This window comes from Schistocerca serialis, unplaced genomic scaffold, assembly GCF_023864345.2.
Source record: "Schistocerca serialis cubense isolate TAMUIC-IGC-003099 unplaced genomic scaffold, iqSchSeri2.2 HiC_scaffold_1377, whole genome shotgun sequence".
Classification (NCBI taxonomy): Eukaryota; Metazoa; Arthropoda; class Insecta; order Orthoptera; family Acrididae; genus Schistocerca; species Schistocerca serialis.
The window spans coordinates 101,261-112,500 of NW_026047599.1; the positions used below are offsets into that span (position 1 = coordinate 101,261).

Below are 11,240 nucleotides of genomic sequence, written 5' to 3' on the forward strand. Positions count from 1 at the left end.
GAGAGACTCACTCCTTCTTGTGTCTCGTTCTCCGCACACGAGTTGCCCCTGGCATCGATATAGCACGGGTTTTCTAGCGTCAGCGAAGTCAATATTACACGAATCGAGTCGACATGTTTGCTTGTTACGATGACGGAAGAAGAAGAAATGTGTGTGGAACTTCACTGCATCGGCTGCTCGCCTTTCAGCGCCCCTGTGTCTTATCAGACGAAGGTGACTGTGAAATTGGCAACGAGGCAGAGGTTAACGAACACATGCAAATGGCAACCTTCGACGTCAGCCGAAATAGCTCAGTTGGGAGAGCGTTAGACTGAAGATCTAAAGGTCCCTGGTTCGATGCCGGGTTTCGGCAGGTATTCGTTTTGATGCGACGCCAATGGAATTACTCTGCGTTTGTGATAATGCAACTACCGCTGACAACAAAAATGACTCTCTCCTGTAGCTGTTCTGGTTGTCTAGTGCATGCCATAAGAGGAACTCACTAGACAACTAACTCCCCTAGAAGCAAAAGAATTAAAAATATCCTACCGACTGCATTCCTTTTTCTGTGTCAGGTGGTGAAGAACGTCTTCAACGGAACCGTGAAATGAGCGAAAGCGTGGGAAACATTGCATTCGAAATGCTTGTGAATTTTCCAATTGCCCAGTGAGTGTCGACAAAACACGTAAATTCTCTGCTCCGACGTATGAGGCGTAACAACTAGTGCAATTTGTTGTTGCATCGTGTGCCAGCAGTCTTCGAGAGTGTGTTACGAGCTTAGCGTGATAAGTTTGTAGACAGCATGTAGGCGACGTTTTATTAGTAACGGCCCCATACAGCGATTGCACAACAGTAAAGGACATGAGTCAATGTATAGTTGTGCATTGTGGGAGGTTTTGCAGCCTCGTCTGAGCCCGGATAGCTCAGTTGGTAGAGCATTAGGCTTTTAACCTAAGGGTCCAGGGTTCAAGGCCCCGTCGAGGCGGAAATTTTAACACTTTGGTAGCGATTCGTCTGGTAGCGGTGGAAACGCTACGGAAAATAATGCAGTTACGCCGTTTACTGACACCACAGTGCTTTAAACGGTAGCAGTTGCATGTGTCGGGAGAACACCGCGCTAACGGCAGTCGTGGCCGAGTGGTTAAGGCGTCTGACTCGAAATCAGATTCCCTCTGGGAGCGTAGGTTCGAATCCTACCGGCTGCGTGCGATTTTGCGTACAGAGGAGCAAACATTTTCGCACACATGTGACATGCGTGGGCGAATGCGGGTGCAAACCAGTGACGCCATTCTCAACAAGACGAAAATTTCCGTTTTAAGAATACTGAGTTTTCGCGACGACCGCTGCTTACTGTGGCTATCGGTTCACCTCACACTGACACTGACGCTGGGACTGCAGAAAGCCGTCGCTGAGATCGTGAGTTTACAGATGTGCTCGAAAGTGATGGACAGAGCGAACATTTCATTTTCTTTTTAAGAATCGCAATTTCCATCACTCGAGTGCGGCCAAAGCAGTGGTGCAGCGTTTCTTTTCTTAAGATCTCGCAGCTGCTTGGAGGTATGTCGATCGTTTTAAGACGACAGAAAACTAGCGTCAGCGGTGCGTCAGTGGGAAGTCGGTGAAGTCGCCATCGGAGCCATAAGCCAGTAATTACGACATACGAATCACTCGCGCACCGCGCAGCTGTACGATAATGCTCGTGCGTGGGCCCGCATAGCTGAGTCGGTAGAGCGCTAGGTTTTCAACCAAAGGGTCCTGGGTTCAAGTCCCTGTCTGGGCGAAAATTAATACACTTTCGTAACGGCTAATGGAAACCCTACAGAAAAGAGTGAGGCCACGCCGTTTTCTGCCATCAGATTGCTTCTAAAGATGGCGGTTTCAGTTGTCGGGAGTCGCTTCCGCCACCGGCAGTCGTGGCCGAGTGGTTAAGGCGTCTGACTTGAAATCAGATTCCCTCTGGGAGCGTAGGTTCGAGTCCTGCCGACTGCGAAAATTTTCTCGCTCTCAAAAGGCGGACGTTCAGCTGCATCCTAGCAGTTGCGTCACTACTAAACACGTGGGTCACCAGCAATGTGCAGTGCTATTTGATCCAGGGCGCAGCGTTACAGTCGCGCCCAGAAGCCGCAGCTCATCTCCGCGTCTCACAGCCGTCCACCTGGTGTTAGTACAAGTGTCGCCTCACTGGGCAGTGCAGATGTGTCCATTTTAGCTTGCAGACGATGACGTGTAGCAATTTATGAGCTAACGCAAGTCGTATGTTTTACCGTGTGTATCTGCTAGATACTGCCTCTCATACGGTGGAGAGACTCACTCCTTCTTGTGTCTCGTTCTCCGCACACGAGTTGCCCCTGGCATCGATATAGCACGGGTTTTCTAGCGTCAGCGAAGTCAATATTACACGAATCGAGTCGACATGTTTGCTTGTTACGATGACGGAAGAAGAAGAAATGTGTGTGGAACTTCACTGCATCGGCTGCTCGCCTTTCAGCGCCCCTGTGTCTTATCAGACGAAGGTGACTGTGAAATTGGCAACGAGGCAGAGGTTAACGAACACATGCAAATGGCAACCTTCGACGTCAGCCGAAATAGCTCAGTTGGGAGAGCGTTAGACTGAAGATCTAAAGGTCCCTGGTTCGATCCCGGGTTTCGGCAGGTATTCGTTTTGATGCGACGCCAATGGAATTACTCTGCGTTTGTGATAATGCAACTACCGCTGACAACAAAAATGACTCTCTCCTGTAGCTGTTCTGGTTGTCTAGTGCATGCCATAAGAGGAACTCACTAGACAACTAACTCCCCTAGAAGCAAAAGAATTAAAAATATCCTACCGACTGCATTCCTTTTTCTGTGTCAGGTGGTGAAGAACGTCTTCAACGGAACCGTGAAATGAGCGAAAGCGTGGGAAACATTGCATTCGAAATGCTTGTGAATTTTCCAATTGCCCAGTGAGTGTCGACAAAACACGTAAATTCTCTGCTCCGACGTATGAGGCGTAACAACTAGTGCAATTTGTTGTTGCATCGTGTGCCAGCAGTCTTCGAGAGTGTGTTACGAGCTTAGCGTGATAAGTTTGTAGACAGCATGTAGGCGACGTTTTATTAGTAACGGCCCCATACAGCGATTGCACAACAGTAAAGGACATGAGTCAATGTATAGTTGTGCATTGTGGGAGGTTTTGCAGCCTCGTCTGAGCCCGGATAGCTCAGTTGGTAGAGCATTAGGCTTTTAACCTAAGGGTCCAGGGTTCAAGGCCCCGTCGAGGCGGAAATTTTAACACTTTGGTAGCGATTCGTCTGGTAGCGGTGGAAACGCTACGGAAAATAATGCAGTTACGCCGTTTACTGACACCACAGTGCTTTAAACGGTAGCAGTTGCATGTGTCGGGAGAACACCGCGCTAACGGCAGTCGTGGCCGAGTGGTTAAGGCGTCTGACTCGAAATCAGATTCCCTCTGGGAGCGTAGGTTCGAATCCTACCGGCTGCGTGCGATTTTGCGTACAGAGGAGCAAACATTTTCGCACACATGTGACATGCGTGGGCGAATGCGGGTGCAAACCAGTGACGCCATTCACAACAAGACGAAAATTTCCGATTTAAGAATACTGAGTTTTCGCGACGACCGCTGCTTACTGTGGCTATCGGTTCACCTCACACTGACACTGACGCTGGGACTGCAGAAAGCCGTCGCTGAGATCGTGAGTTCACAGATGTGCTCGAAAGTGATGGACAGAGCGAACATTTCATTTTCTTTTTAAGAATCGCAATTTCCATCACTCGAGTGCGGCCAAAGCAGTGGTGCAGCGTTTCTTTTCTTAAGATCTCGCAGCTGCTTGGAGGTATGTCGATCGTTTTAAGACGACAGAAAACTAGCGTCAGCGGTGCGTCAGTGGGAAGTCGGTGAAGTCGCCATCGGAGCCATAAGCCAGTAATTACGACATACGAATCACTCGCGCACCGCGCAGCTGTACGATAATGCTCGTGCGTGGGCCCGCATAGCTGAGTCGGTAGAGCGCTAGGTTTTCAACCAAAGGGTCCTGGGTTCAAGTCCCTGTCTGGGCGAAAATTAATACACTTTCGTAACGGCTAATGGAAACCCTACAGAAAAGAGTGAGGCCACGCCGTTTTCTGCCATCAGATTGCTTCTAAAGATGGCGGTTTCAGTTGTCGGGAGTCGCTTCCGCCACCGGCAGTCGTGGCCGAGTGGTTAAGGCGTCTGACTTGAAATCAGATTCCCTCTGGGAGCGTAGGTTCGAGTCCTGCCGACTGCGAAAATTTTCTCGCTCTCAAAAGGCGGACGTTCAGCTGCATCCTAGCAGTTGCGTCACTACTAAACACGTGGGTCACCAGCAATGTGCAGTGCTATTTGATCCAGGGCGCAGCGTTACAGTCGCGCCCAGAAGCCGCAGCTCATCTCCGCGTCTCACAGCCGTCCACCTGGTGTTAGTACAAGTGTCGCCTCACTGGGCAGTGCAGATGTGTCCATTTTAGCTTGCAGACGATGACGTGTAGCAATTTATGAGCTAACGCAAGTCGTATGTTTTACCGTGTGTATCTGCTAGATACTGCCTCTCATACGGTGGAGAGACTCACTCCTTCTTGTGTCTCGTTCTCCGCACACGAGTTGCCCCTGGCATCGATATAGCACGGGTTTTCTAGCGTCAGCGAAGTCAATATTACACGAATCGAGTCGACATGTTTGCTTGTTACGATGACGGAAGAAGAAGAAATGTGTGTGGAACTTCACTGCATCGGCTGCTCGCCTTTCAGCGCCCCTGTGTCTTATCAGACGAAGGTGACTGTGAAATTGGCAACGAGGCAGAGGTTAACGAACACATGCAAATGGCAACCTTCGACGTCAGCCGAAATAGCTCAGTTGGGAGAGCGTTAGACTGAAGATCTAAAGGTCCCTGGTTCGATCCCGGGTTTCGGCAGGTATTCGTTTTGATGCGACGCCAATGGAATTACTCTGCGTTTGTGATAATGCAACTACCGCTGACAACAAAAATGACTCTCTCCTGTAGCTGTTCTGGTTGTCTAGTGCATGCCATAAGAGGAACTCACTAGACAACTAACTCCCCTAGAAGCAAAAGAATTAAAAATATCCTACCGACTGCATTCCTTTTTCTGTGTCAGGTGGTGAAGAACGTCTTCAACGGAACCGTGAAATGAGCGAAAGCGTGGGAAACATTGCATTCGAAATGCTTGTGAATTTTCCAATTGCCCAGTGAGTGTCGACAAAACACGTAAATTCTCTGCTCCGACGTATGAGGCGTAACAACTAGTGCAATTTGTTGTTGCATCGTGTGCCAGCAGTCTTCGAGAGTGTGTTACGAGCTTAGCGTGATAAGTTTGTAGACAGCATGTAGGCGACGTTTTATTAGTAACGGCCCCATACAGCGATTGCACAACAGTAAAGGACATGAGTCAATGTATAGTTGTGCATTGTGGGAGGTTTTGCAGCCTCGTCTGAGCCCGGATAGCTCAGTTGGTAGAGCATTAGGCTTTTAACCTAAGGGTCCAGGGTTCAAGGCCCCGTCGAGGCGGAAATTTTAACACTTTGGTAGCGATTCGTCTGGTAGCGGTGGAAACGCTACGGAAAATAATGCAGTTACGCCGTTTACTGACACCACAGTGCTTTAAACGGTAGCAGTTGCATGTGTCGGGAGAACACCGCGCTAACGGCAGTCGTGGCCGAGTGGTTAAGGCGTCTGACTCGAAATCAGATTCCCTCTGGGAGCGTAGGTTCGAATCCTACCGGCTGCGTGCGATTTTGCGTACAGAGGAGCAAACATTTTCGCACACATGTGACATGCGTGGGCGAATGCGGGTGCAAACCAGTGACGCCATTCTCAACAAGACGAAAATTTCCGATTTAAGAATACTGAGTTTTCGCGACGACCGCTGCTTACTGTGGCTATCGGTTCACCTCACACTGACACTGACGCTGGGACTGCAGAAAGCCGTCGCTGAGATCGTGAGTTCACAGATGTGCTCGAAAGTGATGGACAGAGCGAACATTTCATTTTCTTTTTAAGAATCGCAATTTCCATCACTCGAGTGCGGCCAAAGCAGTGGTGCAGCGTTTCTTTTCTTAAGATCTCGCAGCTGCTTGGAGGTATGTCGATCGTTTTAAGACGACAGAAAACTAGCGTCAGCGGTGCGTCAGTGGGAAGTCGGTGAAGTCGCCATCGGAGCCATAAGCCAGTAATTACGACGTACGAATCACTCGCGCACCGCGCAGCTGTACGATAATGCTCGTGCGTGGGCCCGCATAGCTGAGTCGGTAGAGCGCTAGGTTTTCAACCAAAGGGTCCTGGGTTCAAGTCCCTGTCTGGGCGAAAATTAATACACTTTCGTAACGGCTAATGGAAACCCTACAGAAAAGAGTGAGGCCACGCCGTTTTCTGCCATCAGATTGCTTCTAAAGATGGCGGTTTCAGTTGTCGGGAGTCGCTTCCGCCACCGGCAGTCGTGGCCGAGTGGTTAAGGCGTCTGACTTGAAATCAGATTCCCTCTGGGAGCGTAGGTTCGAGTCCTGCCGACTGCGAAAATTTTCTCGCTCTCAAAAGGCGGACGTTCAGCTGCATCCTAGCAGTTGCGTCACTACTAAACACGTGGGTCACCAGCAATGTGCAGTGCTATTTGATCCAGGGCGCAGCGTTACAGTCGCGCCCAGAAGCCGCAGCTCATCTCCGCGTCTCACAGCCGTCCACCTGGTGTTAGTACAAGTGTCGCCTCACTGGGCAGTGCAGATGTGTCCATTTTAGCTTGCAGACGATGACGTGTAGCAATTTATGAGCTAACGCAAGTCGTATGTTTTACCGTGTGTATCTGCTAGATACTGCCTCTCATACGGTGGAGAGACTCACTCCTTCTTGTGTCTCGTTCTCCGCACACGAGTTGCCCCTGGCATCGATATAGCACGGGTTTTCTAGCGTCAGCGAAGTCAATATTACACGAATCGAGTCGACATGTTTGCTTGTTACGATGACGGAAGAAGAAGAAATGTGTGTGGAACTTCACTGCATCGGCTGCTCGCCTTTCAGCGCCCCTGTGTCTTATCAGACGAAGGTGACTGTGAAATTGGCAACGAGGCAGAGGTTAACGAACACATGCAAATGGCAACCTTCGACGTCAGCCGAAATAGCTCAGTTGGGAGAGCGTTAGACTGAAGATCTAAAGGTCCCTGGTTCGATCCCGGGTTTCGGCAGGTATTCGTTTTGATGCGACGCCAATGGAATTACTCTGCGTTTGTGATAATGCAACTACCGCTGACAACAAAAATGACTCTCTCCTGTAGCTGTTCTGGTTGTCTAGTGCATGCCATAAGAGGAACTCACTAGACAACTAACTCCCCTAGAAGCAAAAGAATTAAAAATATCCTACCGACTGCATTCCTTTTTCTGTGTCAGGTGGTGAAGAACGTCTTCAACGGAACCGTGAAATGAGCGAAAGCGTGGGAAACATTGCATTCGAAATGCTTGTGAATTTTCCAATTGCCCAGTGAGTGTCGACAAAACACGTAAATTCTCTGCTCCGACGTATGAGGCGTAACAACTAGTGCAATTTGTTGTTGCATCGTGTGCCAGCAGTCTTCGAGAGTGTGTTACGAGCTTAGCGTGATAAGTTTGTAGACAGCATGTAGGCGACGTTTTATTAGTAACGGCCCCATACAGCGATTGCACAACAGTAAAGGACATGAGTCAATGTATAGTTGTGCATTGTGGGAGGTTTTGCAGCCTCGTCTGAGCCCGGATAGCTCAGTTGGTAGAGCATTAGGCTTTTAACCTAAGGGTCCAGGGTTCAAGGCCCCGTCGAGGCGGAAATTTTAACACTTTGGTAGCGATTCGTCTGGTAGCGGTGGAAACGCTACGGAAAATAATGCAGTTACGCCGTTTACTGACACCACAGTGCTTTAAACGGTAGCAGTTGCATGTGTCGGGAGAACACCGCGCTAACGGCAGTCGTGGCCGAGTGGTTAAGGCGTCTGACTCGAAATCAGATTCCCTCTGGGAGCGTAGGTTCGAATCCTACCGGCTGCGTGCGATTTTGCGTACAGAGGAGCAAACATTTTCGCACACATGTGACATGCGTGGGCGAATGCGGGTGCAAACCAGTGACGCCATTCTCAACAAGACGAAAATTTCCGATTTAAGAATACTGAGTTTTCGCGACGACCGCTGCTTACTGTGGCTATCGGTTCACCTCACACTGACACTGACGCTGGGACTGCAGAAAGCCGTCGCTGAGATCGTGAGTTCACAGATGTGCTCGAAAGTGATGGACAGAGCGAACATTTCATTTTCTTTTTAAGAATCGCAATTTCCATCACTCGAGTGCGGCCAAAGCAGTGGTGCAGCGTTTCTTTTCTTAAGATCTCGCAGCTGCTTGGAGGTATGTCGATCGTTTTAAGACGACAGAAAACTAGCGTCAGCGGTGCGTCAGTGGGAAGTCGGTGAAGTCGCCATCGGAGCCATAAGCCAGTAATTACGACGTACGAATCACTCGCGCACCGCGCAGCTGTACGATAATGCTCGTGCGTGGGCCCGCATAGCTGAGTCGGTAGAGCGCTAGGTTTTCAACCAAAGGGTCCTGGGTTCAAGTCCCTGTCTGGGCGAAAATTAATACACTTTCGTAACGGCTAATGGAAACCCTACAGAAAAGAGTGAGGCCACGCCGTTTTCTGCCATCAGATTGCTTCTAAAGATGGCGGTTTCAGTTGTCGGGAGTCGCTTCCGCCACCGGCAGTCGTGGCCGAGTGGTTAAGGCGTCTGACTCGAAATCAGATTCCCTCTGGGAGCGTAGGTTCGAATCCTACCGGCTGCGTGCGATTTTGCGTACAGAGGAGCAAACATTTTCGCACACATGTGACATGCGTGGGCGAATGCGGGTGCAAACCAGTGACGCCATTCTCAACAAGACGAAAATTTCCGTTTTAAGAATACTGAGTTTTCGCGACGACCGCTGCTTACTGTGGCTATCGGTTCACCTCACACTGACACTGACGCTGGGACTGCAGAAAGCCGTCGCTGAGATCGTGAGTTCACAGATGTGCTCGAAAGTGATGGACAGAGCGAACATTTCATTTTCTTTTTAAGAATCGCAATTTCCATCACTCGAGTGCGGCCAAAGCAGTGGTGCAGCGTTTCTTTTCTTAAGATCTCGCAGCTGCTTGGAGGTATGTCGATCGTTTTAAGACGACAGAAAACTAGCGTCAGCGGTGCGTCAGTGGGAAGTCGGTGAAGTCGCCATCGGAGCCATAAGCCAGTAATTACGACGTACGAATCACTCGCGCACCGCGCAGCTGTACGATAATGCTCGTGCGTGGGCCCGCATAGCTGAGTCGGTAGAGCGCTAGGTTTTCAACCAAAGGGTCCTGGGTTCAAGTCCCTGTCTGGGCGAAAATTAATACACTTTCGTAACGGCTAATGGAAACCCTACAGAAAAGAGTGAGGCCACGCCGTTTTCTGCCATCAGATTGCTTCTAAAGATGGCGGTTTCATTTGTCGGGAGTCGCTTCCGCCACCGGCAGTCGTGGCCGAGTGGTTAAGGCGTCTGACTTGAAATCAGATTCCCTCTGGGAGCGTAGGTTCGAGTCCTGCCGACTGCGAAAATTTTCTCGCTCTCAAAAGGCGGACGTTCAGCTGCATCCTAGCAGTTGCGTCACTACTAAACACGTGGGTCACCAGCAATGTGCAGTGCTATTTGATCCAGGGCGCAGCGTTACAGTCGCGCCCAGAAGCCGCAGCTCATCTCCGCGTCTCACAGCCGTCCACCTGGTGTTAGTACAAGTGTCGCCTCACTGGGCAGTGCAGATGTGTCCATTTTAGCTTGCAGACGATGACGTGTAGCAATTTATGAGCTAACGCAAGTCGTATGTTTTACCGTGTGTATCTGCTAGATACTGCCTCTCATACGGTGGAGAGACTCACTCCTTCTTGTGTCTCGTTCTCCGCACACGAGTTGCCCCTGGCATCGATATAGCACGGGTTTTCTAGCGTCAGCGAAGTCAATATTACACGAATCGAGTCGACATGTTTGCTTGTTACGATGACGGAAGAAGAAGAAATGTGTGTGGAACTTCACTGCATCGGCTGCTCGCCTTTCAGCGCCCCTGTGTCTTATCAGACGAAGGTGACTGTGAAATTGGCAACGAGGCAGAGGTTAACGAACACATGCAAATGGCAACCTTCGACGTCAGCCGAAATAGCTCAGTTGGGAGAGCGTTAGACTGAAGATCTAAAGGTCCCTGGTTCGATCCCGGGTTTCGGCAGGTATTCGTTTTGATGCGACGCCAATGGAATTACTCTGCGTTTGTGATAATGCAACTACCGCTGACAACAAAAATGACTCTCTCCTGTAGCTGTTCTGGTTGTCTAGTGCATGCCATAAGAGGAACTCACTAGACAACTAACTCCCCTAGAAGCAAAAGAATTAAAAATATCCTACCGACTGCATTCCTTTTTCTGTGTCAGGTGGTGAAGAACGTCTTCAACGGAACCGTGAAATGAGCGAAAGCGTGGGAAACATTGCATTCGAAATGCTTGTGAATTTTCCAATTGCCCAGTGAGTGTCGACAAAACACGTAAATTCTCTGCTCCGACGTATGAGGCGTAACAACTAGTGCAATTTGTTGTTGCATCGTGTGCCAGCAGTCTTCGAGAGTGTGTTACGAGCTTAGCGTGATAAGTTTGTAGACAGCATGTAGGCGACGTTTTATTAGTAACGGCCCCATACAGCGATTGCACAACAGTAAAGGACATGAGTCAATGTATAGTTGTGCATTGTGGGAGGTTTTGCAGCCTCGTCTGAGCCCGGATAGCTCAGTTGGTAGAGCATTAGGCTTTTAACCTAAGGGTCCAGGGTTCAAGGCCCCGTCGAGGCGGAAATTTTAACACTTTGGTAGCGATTCGTCTGGTAGCGGTGGAAACGCTACGGAAAATAATGCAGTTACGCCGTTTACTGACACCACAGTGCTTTAAACGGTAGCAGTTGCATGTGTCGGGAGAAGACCGCGCTAACGGCAGTCGTGGCCGAGTGGTTAAGGCGTCTGACTCGAAATCAGATTCCCTCTGGGAGCGTAGGTTCGAATCCTACCGGCTGCGTGCGATTTTGCGTACAGAGGAGCAAACATTTTCGCACACATGTGACATGCGTGGGCGAATGCGGGTGCAAACCAGTGACGCCATTCTCAACAAGACGAAAATTTCCGTTTTAAGAATACTGAGTTTTCGCGACGACCGCTGCTTACTGTGGCTATC

At 49.8% G+C, this 11,240-nt stretch overlaps 20 non-coding genes across 20 annotated transcripts; all 20 read left to right on the forward strand.

The window, feature by feature from the left end:
* The first annotated feature begins 279 nt into the window (after positions 1 to 279).
* On the forward strand, positions 280 to 352 carry Trnaf-gaa (transfer RNA phenylalanine (anticodon GAA)). Its single transcript has one exon. It is a non-coding gene; the product is annotated as a tRNA-Phe (tRNA).
* Positions 353 to 891: 539 nt separating this feature from the next.
* Positions 892 to 964, forward strand: Trnak-uuu (transfer RNA lysine (anticodon UUU)). The gene has a single exon. It is a non-coding gene; the product is annotated as a tRNA-Lys (tRNA).
* A 138-nt stretch (positions 965 to 1,102) lies between these two features.
* Trnas-cga (transfer RNA serine (anticodon CGA)) lies at positions 1,103 to 1,184 on the forward strand. Its single transcript has one exon. It is a non-coding gene; the product is annotated as a tRNA-Ser (tRNA).
* A 702-nt stretch (positions 1,185 to 1,886) lies between these two features.
* Trnas-uga (transfer RNA serine (anticodon UGA)) lies at positions 1,887 to 1,968 on the forward strand. Its single transcript has one exon. It is a non-coding gene; the product is annotated as a tRNA-Ser (tRNA).
* A 590-nt stretch (positions 1,969 to 2,558) lies between these two features.
* On the forward strand, positions 2,559 to 2,631 carry Trnaf-gaa (transfer RNA phenylalanine (anticodon GAA)). Its single transcript has one exon. It is a non-coding gene; the product is annotated as a tRNA-Phe (tRNA).
* A 539-nt stretch (positions 2,632 to 3,170) lies between these two features.
* On the forward strand, positions 3,171 to 3,243 carry Trnak-uuu (transfer RNA lysine (anticodon UUU)). The gene has a single exon. It is a non-coding gene; the product is annotated as a tRNA-Lys (tRNA).
* Positions 3,244 to 3,381: 138 nt separating this feature from the next.
* Trnas-cga (transfer RNA serine (anticodon CGA)) lies at positions 3,382 to 3,463 on the forward strand. Its single transcript has one exon. It is a non-coding gene; the product is annotated as a tRNA-Ser (tRNA).
* Positions 3,464 to 4,165: 702 nt separating this feature from the next.
* On the forward strand, positions 4,166 to 4,247 carry Trnas-uga (transfer RNA serine (anticodon UGA)). The gene has a single exon. It is a non-coding gene; the product is annotated as a tRNA-Ser (tRNA).
* A 590-nt stretch (positions 4,248 to 4,837) lies between these two features.
* On the forward strand, positions 4,838 to 4,910 carry Trnaf-gaa (transfer RNA phenylalanine (anticodon GAA)). Its single transcript has one exon. It is a non-coding gene; the product is annotated as a tRNA-Phe (tRNA).
* Positions 4,911 to 5,449: 539 nt separating this feature from the next.
* Trnak-uuu (transfer RNA lysine (anticodon UUU)) lies at positions 5,450 to 5,522 on the forward strand. The gene has a single exon. It is a non-coding gene; the product is annotated as a tRNA-Lys (tRNA).
* A 138-nt stretch (positions 5,523 to 5,660) lies between these two features.
* On the forward strand, positions 5,661 to 5,742 carry Trnas-cga (transfer RNA serine (anticodon CGA)). The gene has a single exon. It is a non-coding gene; the product is annotated as a tRNA-Ser (tRNA).
* A 702-nt stretch (positions 5,743 to 6,444) lies between these two features.
* On the forward strand, positions 6,445 to 6,526 carry Trnas-uga (transfer RNA serine (anticodon UGA)). The gene has a single exon. It is a non-coding gene; the product is annotated as a tRNA-Ser (tRNA).
* Positions 6,527 to 7,116: 590 nt separating this feature from the next.
* Trnaf-gaa (transfer RNA phenylalanine (anticodon GAA)) lies at positions 7,117 to 7,189 on the forward strand. The gene has a single exon. It is a non-coding gene; the product is annotated as a tRNA-Phe (tRNA).
* A 539-nt stretch (positions 7,190 to 7,728) lies between these two features.
* Positions 7,729 to 7,801, forward strand: Trnak-uuu (transfer RNA lysine (anticodon UUU)). Its single transcript has one exon. It is a non-coding gene; the product is annotated as a tRNA-Lys (tRNA).
* A 138-nt stretch (positions 7,802 to 7,939) lies between these two features.
* Trnas-cga (transfer RNA serine (anticodon CGA)) lies at positions 7,940 to 8,021 on the forward strand. The gene has a single exon. It is a non-coding gene; the product is annotated as a tRNA-Ser (tRNA).
* Positions 8,022 to 8,723: 702 nt separating this feature from the next.
* Positions 8,724 to 8,805, forward strand: Trnas-cga (transfer RNA serine (anticodon CGA)). The gene has a single exon. It is a non-coding gene; the product is annotated as a tRNA-Ser (tRNA).
* Positions 8,806 to 9,507: 702 nt separating this feature from the next.
* Positions 9,508 to 9,589, forward strand: Trnas-uga (transfer RNA serine (anticodon UGA)). The gene has a single exon. It is a non-coding gene; the product is annotated as a tRNA-Ser (tRNA).
* A 590-nt stretch (positions 9,590 to 10,179) lies between these two features.
* Positions 10,180 to 10,252, forward strand: Trnaf-gaa (transfer RNA phenylalanine (anticodon GAA)). The gene has a single exon. It is a non-coding gene; the product is annotated as a tRNA-Phe (tRNA).
* Positions 10,253 to 10,791: 539 nt separating this feature from the next.
* Trnak-uuu (transfer RNA lysine (anticodon UUU)) lies at positions 10,792 to 10,864 on the forward strand. The gene has a single exon. It is a non-coding gene; the product is annotated as a tRNA-Lys (tRNA).
* A 138-nt stretch (positions 10,865 to 11,002) lies between these two features.
* Trnas-cga (transfer RNA serine (anticodon CGA)) lies at positions 11,003 to 11,084 on the forward strand. Its single transcript has one exon. It is a non-coding gene; the product is annotated as a tRNA-Ser (tRNA).
* Positions 11,085 to 11,240: the final 156 nt, after the last annotated feature.